The sequence below is a fragment of the Eleginops maclovinus genome, chromosome 14 (assembly GCF_036324505.1).
Source record: "Eleginops maclovinus isolate JMC-PN-2008 ecotype Puerto Natales chromosome 14, JC_Emac_rtc_rv5, whole genome shotgun sequence".
Classification (NCBI taxonomy): domain Eukaryota; kingdom Metazoa; phylum Chordata; class Actinopteri; order Perciformes; family Eleginopidae; genus Eleginops; species Eleginops maclovinus.
Window position 1 is genome coordinate 3,798,013 of NC_086362.1, and position 10,962 is coordinate 3,808,974.

Here is a 10,962-nt window from a genome sequence, read left to right on the forward strand (position 1 = left end):
GAATTGCCAAGGTACAATTGAAATAGAGGGGTTTCCAGTTTGTAATGGAAGATCTGCAGAGTTCCTGCTGTCCTGATGTCAATGGGGATGTCCATCCACCTCGCAGGGATTAATAGCAAGCTGATTGGCTGATGCAGAGCGTAGTGCACATGGTGGAGTTTATGGTTTAACCAAGGCCTGCATGTAGCAAGGGGCTGATCCCTTCACAGCTCAGAAGGCCAGTACCAGTGTCTTGAAACAGATGCTGGCAGCCAGTGAAAGCAACAAAGGAAAGGTGTAGTGGGGGAGAACTTGGGGGTTTGAAGACCAGTTGACTCTAGCATTCTGAATTAGCTGTAGAGGTCGGATGGCGTTTGCAGTCAACCAGCCGGGAGGGTGTTGCAGTACTCAAGGCGTGAGATGACCAGAGCCAGGACCAGGACCTGCGTTCCCTCCTGGGAGAATAATGCTATATTTTTTGGAGTCGTCTTTTGTTACTTTGAAAAGATAATGTCTTAATTTCTTACACCCTTTCCGCCCTTTGAATTGCCATGTTGTTGAAATGTGCAATACAAATAAACCTGTCTTGTAAGATCATTGTAAACTGAGACATTTTCAATCTTTGACCCCCACATTAATGATAATCATACACATTTTCCAGGTTATATATTAGTATTTCCTCATTGTCTATCATCTCCTTTATGATAGGACAGTAAAGCTGACTGGTTACCTGATTGGCAGAAGATAAAGTTAATACTATTTCCTCTTTGTAACATGATTATATGACTTTAAATTCCTCATCATGACCAAGACCCCACGATACTCAAACTCCAATTACTCCCAGTCGTCACAGTCAAGGGGAACAACTCGAAATTTCCCGGGAGGGACAATCTTTTGAGTTGTAAAATATATTGATCTTCATGGCATATAGCAGAGAAAACCCTCATCCACATTGGAGAAGGAATAGAGGGACTAGATAAGGTGCAGCTAACATCTTTACAAAGACCTGATCAAGCTATTGAACTCGACAGCTTTTTGTGTCTGGTTGGTCTGACGGAGGCAGACTCAGAGTTTATCAATGATGCAATGTCTTCCCAGATTATTTTCCAGTTTTGTTGTCGGATCCGTCTGCAAAAAAACAAATACCCAACAGGAATGAATACTTTTTTTGGATGTGCTTTTCTTGTATGTCAATCTTGTCTTGTTTATAGTGATGTCGATGTTTTGAAGCCTTTCGTAAGACCACAATCTGCCTGTCATCCTGACAGGTGTGATCTTTGTTATTGATAAAACCATCAAGTTCCCTACAGCAGTCATCATTGGGGCTTAGTGGAGGTCACACAGCTTGGACAAGAAAAAACATATTTGGTCTAAAGGGACAGTGATCAGCTCCAAAACAACACTCTTGCTCAAACCAGTTCCTCTTGAGCAGTGACTGTCACTTTCTCACAAGAAGTTGAACTTTGTGTCCTTGCATCAACTTTAACTTCATCAGCTGGAATTTGGTTTGTGTGTGTTGTGGTTAAAACTGTAAAGCAGGGGTGTCCAAACTGTTTTCACTGAGGGCCAGAAATAAAAAAATATACGGAGGTCTGGGCCCCTCACTAGAGTTGAAGTATATTGCCTCTTAAGTTTGGTTATAAATGAGCAAAATCAATCAGATGTAGGTAAGTTAGGCTTGATACTTGAATATGCTGTAGGAAAAGAACAGTCTACACCACAGCTCTCCGAAGGGCTCACCCTATAGTGAGTGCTTATAATAGAGAAAATGAAGGGTATATTTTGAGCTTGTTTTGTAAATCAGTTTTTTTTTTATCAACTTAGATTTGTTAGAAAATGTTTTCAACTTTAATTGCCTGAATTTATTTGAAAAGTGGGCTCTTTAACTCATGAAAACAGTGTAATATATGCTTACCTATCGTCTTGTGCTTGACTTATATTTAAGTACAATATAAGACAAGCACAAGTTTCATGTCTGGGTCATATGACATTGTCCTTTTGAATTAGCAGAGGGCCAATTTAAAATAGCCTGCGGGCCGCATTTGGCCCCCGGGCCGCATTTTGGACACCCCTGGTGTAAACCAAGGCCTCCATGAGCAGTAGCAAGTCCATTATTCTTTGGTGGCTGCAGCGAGCCAAGAAGATGGCTGTCGTGTCTTTGCCTTTGAGCTCCATAAGCGCCTCAATAAGCGTTCATCTGTTTGCATCTTGCAATTTATCTATCTATATATCATATTCCATTTACGTGTACACTCTTCTTGCACTATTTCTACTTTTATTTTAATTTTATTTACTTGCACATCTTGCAGCATCTGTTATTTCTTTCACTATTTGTATGGGTTTTATGTCTTTTATACACTGCAAGGTCCCACACTCTAATATTTGTTAGACCGCCTTTAGCTTTGATTACGGCACGCATTCGCTGTGGCATCGTTTCCACAAAGCTTCTGTAACGTCACAACATTTATTTCCGTCTTGCATTCATTTTTCGCCAAGATCTTGTATTGATGACGGGAGATTTGGACCACTGCGCAAAGTCTTCTCCAGCACATCCCAAAGATTCGGTATCGGGTTCAGGTCTGGACTCTGTGGGGGCCAGTCCATGTGTGAAAATGATGTCTCACGCTCCCTGAACCACTCTTTCACAATCTGAGCCTGATGGATCCTGGCATTGTCCTCTTGGAACATGCCCGTGCCATCAGGGAAGAAAAAATCCATTGATGGAATAACCTGGTCATTCAGTATATTCAGGGAGTCAGCTGACCTCACTCTTTGGGCACGTTGTTGAACCTAGACCAGACCAACTGCAGCAACCCCAGATCATAGCACTGCCCCCACAGGCTGGTGACATCTTTTTTGGCTGGGCAGTGTCATTCATGTTACATTGTTGGAGGAGCCTGGGACTTCAGTTGCTACACCTACACTGTAGGTACTGTGCACATGTCGACAGAACCTTGATACACAAAGAGTTAAATATGAGTTTGTAAATGGTCCTTGAAGTCTAACACAAGCCCTTTGAATTGCCATGTTGTTGAAAGGTGCAATACCAATAAACCTGTCTTGTAAGATCATTGATAACTGAAACATTTTCAATCTTTGACCCCCACAATAATGATGATTTTCCATTATAATTTCCTTATAACTTAACAGGATGTTAAAATTGAACAGGTCTCTTTAAACCATGTAAAGGCAGCCAGAGTGATCCCATCATTCAGAGTTCGAGCGACATTGTATAAGCTTGGAAGATGAGTCTGACTACTTTACTCATTGTGTCGCTGTTTTGCGTCCTGATTTCAGCCCAGGATGATGTTAATACTTTGGGTGAAGTAAATGGCACATTAACAGCTATGGAGGCCAGACTGAAGGAAAGTGAAAACCAGATTCTGGAACTGAAGAACAAAGGTAAAGGATATTTTAGATCTACTTCTTTGAAAATATTTTACTTTTCACATGATGAAAACACACTTTTAATTATAGTGCACAACTTGTTATGGTTCAACTTGACTGACAAAAGATGGAAATGCCATGATAGCACATGATAGGAGTCAATTAACAAGTCTCCGTTATTTAGAAACAACTTTTTCTCGTTTTTCATGAAAGGTTTTGTTTCATACAGAAAGAGCACCTATTCAGGCAGGGAGGGAAAGCCATTGGACCCTTCAACACAGATATCACTTGAATCTACAGGACCGTGATCACAAACGTGGGTGGTGCCTACAGTCCATACACAGGTAATACTCAGTTCCTTATTAACGTTCAGTAGATGAATCCCTCTTCTGTCTTCATGCTGTAAATGTCTACTGAAACCATAAATTGGAGGCAAATTGTTGTTGTAAAGCAATAGACCCTATGAAATGTAACACCCTGTTGTTTCCACGGGTATCTTTGTTGCACCTGTTGCAGGTGTTTATTACTTTACCATCTTCTTCCATGCTGGAGGGATTCATGGAACTTACTTACGGCTGTTCAAGAACAATGAATTCATGCTCATGACCAGTGATCACCCTTCTAATTCTGACCGGGCTGATAACGTAGGTAACGCAGTGTTCCTGCAGCTTGTTCCAGGAGACCAGGTGTATGTGCGCCTGGGTGCAACCTCCTATGTCTATGGAACCGACCAACATACAACCTTCAGTGATTTCTTAGTCACTGCGATGTGAGAATCAGTATTGTGTCCCATCAAGTGTGCTAGGCTAGGCTAGTCATGTTTGTCATAGTCGTGTTCTTGTTATGTTAGTTTAGTATTTCATGTTCTTCCACTTCCTGTTTTATTTCATACTCACCTTGTCCCTCATTTCAGGCCCCTTTTACTTCCTGCCTTGTCTCTCCCATCTTCAGCTGCCTCTCCCCTGATTGTTTCCACCTGTGCCCACTTACCTCTTGTATAAATTGTCCTGTCATATGACTTTAAATTCCTCATCATGACCAAGACCCCACGATACTCAAACTCCAATTACTCCCAGTCGTCACAGTCAAGGGGAACAACTCGAAATTTCCCGGGAGGGACAATCTTTTGAGTTGTAAAATATATTGATCTTCATGGCATATAGCGGAGAAAACCCTCGTCCAAATTGGAGAAGGAATAGAGGGACTGGATAAGGTGCAGCTAACATCTTTACAAAGACCTGATCAAGCTATTGAACTCGACAGATTTGTCTGTAAGAGTGATTTTTTGTTCAAGTAAAGATTGTTTTCTTTATCAACATGTTGCAACTGGGTCGTGCATTTGAGTCCTCATACCGTGTGTCAAGGTTCATAACAGTTTATCTGTAGTCCTTCCTGCTTGAGTGTGGCTGAAAATGATCTGAGCTCACTACAGTATGTATATCCACCACCATGAAATGTTGCTCATAGAATCATAACATTAAGTCTGAAAATGTCTTCTTCGATCATTGCTTCAATAAATTCTTCATGCTGCAAAGTTGACAGTGAACTTTTAGTCTTTTGTTTCCTGAATATCTTATATATTGAGCGTTGTGCCTTTAATTCAACAGCTCCATCCATGAAGCGGGAAATAAAGACGTGGAGAAGAACCCGTATAATAAAATGTTTAGAAGTGCTACTAGAAGTAAACAGAGTGCAAACTAAAGGTTTATGAAAGATAGATATGTGGTGAAATGAAACCTGCTTCATTAGCTTTTAGAGGGTGGTGGAAACTGCTCAGCTCATCAAATCTTTATTGTTGTTATTGTAAATATTCTTCTCTCTTTTTGCACTATTTTATTTATCTTATTCGCACCATGTATGTGGAGTTGTTGGAGGAGCATGGGACATAAGATTTTCATTGCCAACATACACGCTGTATATGCTGTGCATATGACCAATAAAACCGTTGAAACCGTAATGATAGACAGTAAATGAACAGAGTCTGCCCTCTGGTGTTAACCAAAGATGTCACAGCTTCTTTGTGCCACAGCTGGAAACCCATAAGCAGTACTTATTGTGTACTAGAGAAATTAGGAGTGGTTACATTTTAAACATTGCTCACTTGTTGTGTTTCAGCCATAGCACATGTTAATATTCCAATAGCAACAGAGAAGGAAACCATTACCTGCTGTCATCCACAGTTGGACTTGTTTAACTCTACCATAGCATGTAAGAATGTCCAAACAATAGAAACTCTTGTGGGGTTAGGAAATATTTTTTAATAGCACAAAAGTTCATAATTCAATGTTTACATGAAGTTATTGATTAATGCAGCTTCAATCAATTTATTTAACACACATTCAAAGCACCACTTCAGGATGTGATTACATTTCCACAACGATTTCTGCAGTAATGAATCCCTGAAGTGTTTCAAAGCATACCCTCCATGTAACAGCTTGTTATAATAACAGGGCTCAAAGATTTAGCAGATATCCAAAATAACATGTTTGCATGTAAGCAAAAGAGGCCTGGTTAGGCTCAACCTGGCATTAAGAAATGCAATCTAATGTCTTCTAACCCTCAAAAACCGTTTCTACGCTGCTAAGGCCTACAGGGTACATTTGTATTAGGCTGTTGGCTGTTGTACTTCTCAAAATGAACAGGAAGGCATTGGTTTCTGACCTTATCACAAGCCACAACCACCAATTGATTAAAATGAGTAACCCTTAAAACCCTGTCATTTTGATCTGATTCAACAAAATGAAAAACAAATGGTTGGTCACTGATGCATAAATTAGCTTGGTCAGACTGTGGTTTAGCTATCTGGTGTCCTTCGCCATTACAGATATTCATGACTGGGTTCTTGTTATCGAAGAAGGACAGTTTTTGTGTCTTGTAGTCGATATTTAATTTGTCTTTCAGTTTCTTTTTCAGTCCATCGATGTGTCTGCAAAACGAGATCATTGAAAGTAAATTGCATTGATCATGTAATTCATGACTTTTTAATCATGTTCATAAAGCAGTTTTATTTTTAATGTCTGACTTTACATGATATCAATATGAATCTTGATCTTATTAAAAACCATATTCAGTTAACACACTGACTTGAACTCACACAAGTAATAAGACCTAACTCACGTTTGCCACGCAGCTTTGTTGTTTGTGTCAAATCCTGGAGGAAGGATGTGTTTTTGAGAAAATATGTCGTACGCATTGTTATCATTTTGCTCCTGACAAGGTGGTTTATTGTGCCTTTTCAGTGCAAATGATTGTACGAAGGCCAAAGCGATCATGACGAGGATCAGGGGAGCAGTGGTCATGTTTTCTAGAGGGGGAGAAGGAGAATATTTAAGTAAGGAAAGTATTGTTTGTTAAAAAAAACAACTCTATTTGTTTAGTCTCTCTCAAAAGTGAAATAAAATAGCCACTGTTGGTTGAACCATAATGCATGATAAATGATATATTATGTCCAATAAACATCAAATATAATATAGTGAATAAGTAAGAAGTGTTGGATAATTTAAAGGACCCAGTCAGGGCCTTTGAAGCTGCACTTCCTTGTTCCTCGTTTAAAGATAGAGACCCAACAGCAGCAGATTCACTAACATGGAGAAATGTTTACAACAACTCATCATATGATCAAACTAACATCGATGGAGAAAGGTGAAAAAGAAGTAAACGTTTCTCTTCACTTGTGAATGTGTCCTTATTGTCTTGTCATTTACTATACATATAAGAAGTATTACAATTAAAGACATCACGAACAGTGAATCCTTTGCTCCAATCTGTTCTTACTACTTACCTGACTGTAGGCGAGCGAGCAGCGATCTGTCAAACTCTGCGATCAGTCAGCTGAACGATTGAATCATCAGCTGGATGGAGCTGCTTAAATACTGTCACAAGAGGAAGTGTCCTCCCTGTTTATCTTCAGCAGGCTCAGCCTCTTTTTGGGTGGTGACCTTAGAAGGCAAAGCAAGATCCCAGCAACATTTTTTATGAGATGGAGAAATGGCAACAACTTACTTCTTTATAAGAAGAAGAAGAAGAAGAAGAAGAAGAAGAAGAAGAAGAAGAAGAAGAAGACTTTTTGACTTTTACAAAAACACTTTATTACAGGTTTACATCAAGTACAACAAAAATCTATTTACCTAGAATAGGTAAATAAAAAGCCACGCCTTAAAAACTTGTGTACAGTGCAAATCCTCGTTCACCACAGAACATACAATGTCTTTATAACACCACCGTTGTTTAAAAGCTTCCAAGTCCCCAATGTGTTTATAAAAACGATGCTCTAGCCAGAGTCTGGCTCTGATGTTGCACAGCCAGATCGCTTTTGCTTCTTGTCCCTTTTTGTTTTCCACTCTGTTCTTCCTACTTAAGTATATAGCCATTTTAGCCTCACCAGAGAGGTAGTTTAGGAGCTGCCACTTTTCTTTGTTTGTCTTTTTGTATGGCGCTCCCATGATAAACACGCTCTCGGTAAAAGCTATACTAAAAAGACTAAAAACCAATGTTAAAAGAGAGAAGAAACCCGTGAGTCTCTGGCACTCTGTAAAAACATGGAAAACAGTCTCTCTAAAACCACAAAATGGACAGTTGTTACTGACAGCAGGATTGATGACAGAGATAAAAGAGTTGGAGGCGATAGCGCCGTGTAAAATTCTCCACTGGAGGTCGGCAGTACGTTTCTTTAAGGGGGGTTTGTACAGAATCCTCCACTGTGGGCCTGGTCCGTTTCCGGCACCCAGTCTAGTGCTCCACACAGTGGAGGCCCTGTCCTTCAGTCCATTTTTGTTGATAGCTTTTACAATGTTCGTGTATATAGTCTTTTTGTCAGCTTTGTGTATGCTCATTTTCTCTGGGTTTGCAACCTTGAGCAGGGGGCCCGTCAGCTCTCCGAGCCCTGGGCTCAGGTATATCTCCGGGAAAGGGTCTGTTGGGTCTGGTTTGGCTCTGCCCTGTCCGTAGCTCCTTAACAGTCTCTGCTCCTCAGCGCAGAGGCTCCGGCTCCAGAGTTGCAGGATCCTCTGGGCCACCCGGACAGAGTGTAGACCCAGCAGAGAGCCCAAGGCCCGGGCGTCGCTCAGCTCCGGCCCCGCTGCTTCCACCACCTGCTGAAGGCTCAGGGTCCCAGATCTGCGCAGCACCACCGCCAGTCCTGGTGTCTCGCTGCAGCTAACGTCCAGCCTGGCTCCATGAATCAGAGGCTCTTTTAACAACCAGTGCAGAGAGTCAGTCTTTGGACACCTTCTATGGTTAAAAAGGGCCCAAGACTTAAAAACACCTTGATAAAAGGGAGGTAACCCACTTAACTTTAAAATGGTTAAATCAGTTAAAAACAGAGCAGCATCCAGCCCCAGGTTACTCACGCGTCTTAGAATGCAGCTGCTCGCATCTCTCCACACCAAATCAGCCGGGCCGGTAAGATACCTTTGCAGAAACTGCACTCTAAAGGTGGCTGTTCGGCTGGCCAGGTGGACAAGGCCCTGTCCCCCCTCCTCTCTAGGTAAAAACAGCACCCCCTGTGGCACCCAGTGTAGCCCATCCCAAAAGAAATCTACCAATCTCTTTTGTATTTGGGCCAGTAGGCCTGAGGGAGGGTCTACACAGGTAAGGCGGTGCCACAGTTGGGATGCCACAAGGTTGTTTAAAACCAACACTCTACCTTTAAAAGACATCTGCGGTAGCAGCCACTTCCATTTGGACAGTTTTTCCTCAATTTTCTCTGTGACGTTCTCCCAGTTCTTCTGGACTATATTTGTGTTCCCTACAAACACCCCCAGGTACTTTATGCCATCTCTTTTCCATGTCATTCCCTGGGGGAGAACTGGGAGACCGCCACGCCACTCACCGACAGCGAGGGCCTCGCTCTTCTTCCAATTGACCCTCGCTGCCGATGCTGAACCAAAATCTGTCACAATATTGGTTAAAATGTCTGCATCCCTCTGGTCACTAATAAAAACAACAATGTCGTCCGCATACGCAGATAAAACCGTGCTTCCATTAAAACCAGGTAAAAACAGCCCTTGTAATTTAGAGCGTATTTTGCAGAGGAGGGGTTCTAGGGAGAGTGCATAGAGCATCCCAGACAGAGCACAGCCCTGCCGGACCCCTCTACACACTCTAAAAGGAGCACACAGCCCACCGTTGAACTTCAGCACACTCTCAATCTTATTGTACAAGACTTTGATCTTAGCTATGAAACCAGCGCTGAACCCAAACTTCTCCATTACTTTCCAGAGGAAGCTGTGCTCAACGCGGTCAAAAGCCTTTTCCTGATCTAGAGAAATCAGGCCAGTATCAATGCCCAATGAGCTGGAGACCTCCAAAACATCTCGAATCAGGTGAACATTGTCCACCATGGACCTGCCGGGCACACAGTAGGTCTGGTCCCGATGGATGACCTGGTCAATAGCTCTCCCCAACCTGGTGGCCAAAGCCTTGGACAGAAGCTTGTAATCCACACACAGCAAAGACACAGGGCGCCAGTTTTTGATGTCCTGTAAGTTCCCTTTTTTTGGCAGCAGCGTGATCACCGCTCTGCTGCAGGACATTGGCATAGAGCCAGAGGCCAGACTCTCATTAAAAACGTCTAACAGGTCATGAGACAAGATGTCCCAATAGGCTTTAAAAAACTCAACTGAGAGGCCGTCGATACCAGGAGCCCGCCGTCCCTGCATGCCTTGCAGTGCGGCCTGCAACTCCTGCGTTGTCAACGGCCCTGCGAGCTGTGAGTTGGCCTCCTCAGAGACCTGAGGTAGTTCTGCGCAAAACTCCTCTGACAGCGTTTCGTCCTCGTTATATTCACTCGTGTAGAGGGTGGAATAAAAACTCACAGCTCGCCTCCTGATCTGGCTTGGCTCTGTTAATTCCTGCCCTGTGTCTGACAGCAGTGAGTGGATTACCCGCCTCTGTCCATTCTTTTTCTCCAGGCCAAAGAAGAAACTAGTGGGAGCATCCATCTCGTTTATGTTTAAGAACCGGGACCTGACCAGTGCACCCTGAACTTTAACGTCCAGCAGGCTGGCTAGAGCCATCTTTTTCTCTTTGAGGATTTCAATATATCCTCGATCTCCTGTGGACTCGCTTATTGTTTCTAGTTCCACTATATTACTCTCCAGGTCTTTCATAGATCTGATGTTGTCCTGTGTGACATTGAGGGTGTGCTGTTGACAGAGCATTCTTATCTCAGTCTTACCATGGTCCCACCACTGCCTAAGACTGCTAAACTCTCCCTTCCTCTGTCTAAAAACACTCCAGAAATAAGTGAGGGCCTCTTTAAAATGTTTATCAAATGTTAAAACCGAATTAAAATGCCAATAAGCACTTCTCGGTAACACATTTCTAATAAAAACATTACATAGAAGCAAAGAGTGATCTGTAAAACCAGCAGGGAGTATAGTGCACATTTTAAAAGTGTTAAAATGATGCTTAAAGCAATAAATGCGATCTAGTCTGGCTGATGAAATCCTATTCTCTCGGATGTGGGACCAGGTGTACTGCCTATCGTCTGTGTGCATCCTTCTCCATACATCCACCAGGCCGTGGGAGTGGACCAGCTGCCTCAGAGCATGCTGGGATGCTGGATGCGGCTCTGCATGGTTGCGATCTAAAGAT

General features: G+C 42.4%; 1 long non-coding RNA gene across 1 annotated transcript; it reads right to left on the reverse strand.

Annotated features, from left to right (window-relative positions):
- Positions 1 to 5,601: 5,601 nt before the first annotated feature.
- Positions 5,602 to 7,224, reverse strand: LOC134876022 (uncharacterized). The gene is made up of 3 exons (XR_010167320.1): positions 7,148 to 7,224; positions 6,484 to 6,670; positions 5,602 to 6,292 (listed from the first exon to the last, which is right to left on the reverse strand). It is a non-coding gene; the product is annotated as an uncharacterized LOC134876022 (long non-coding RNA).
- Positions 7,225 to 10,962: the final 3,738 nt, after the last annotated feature.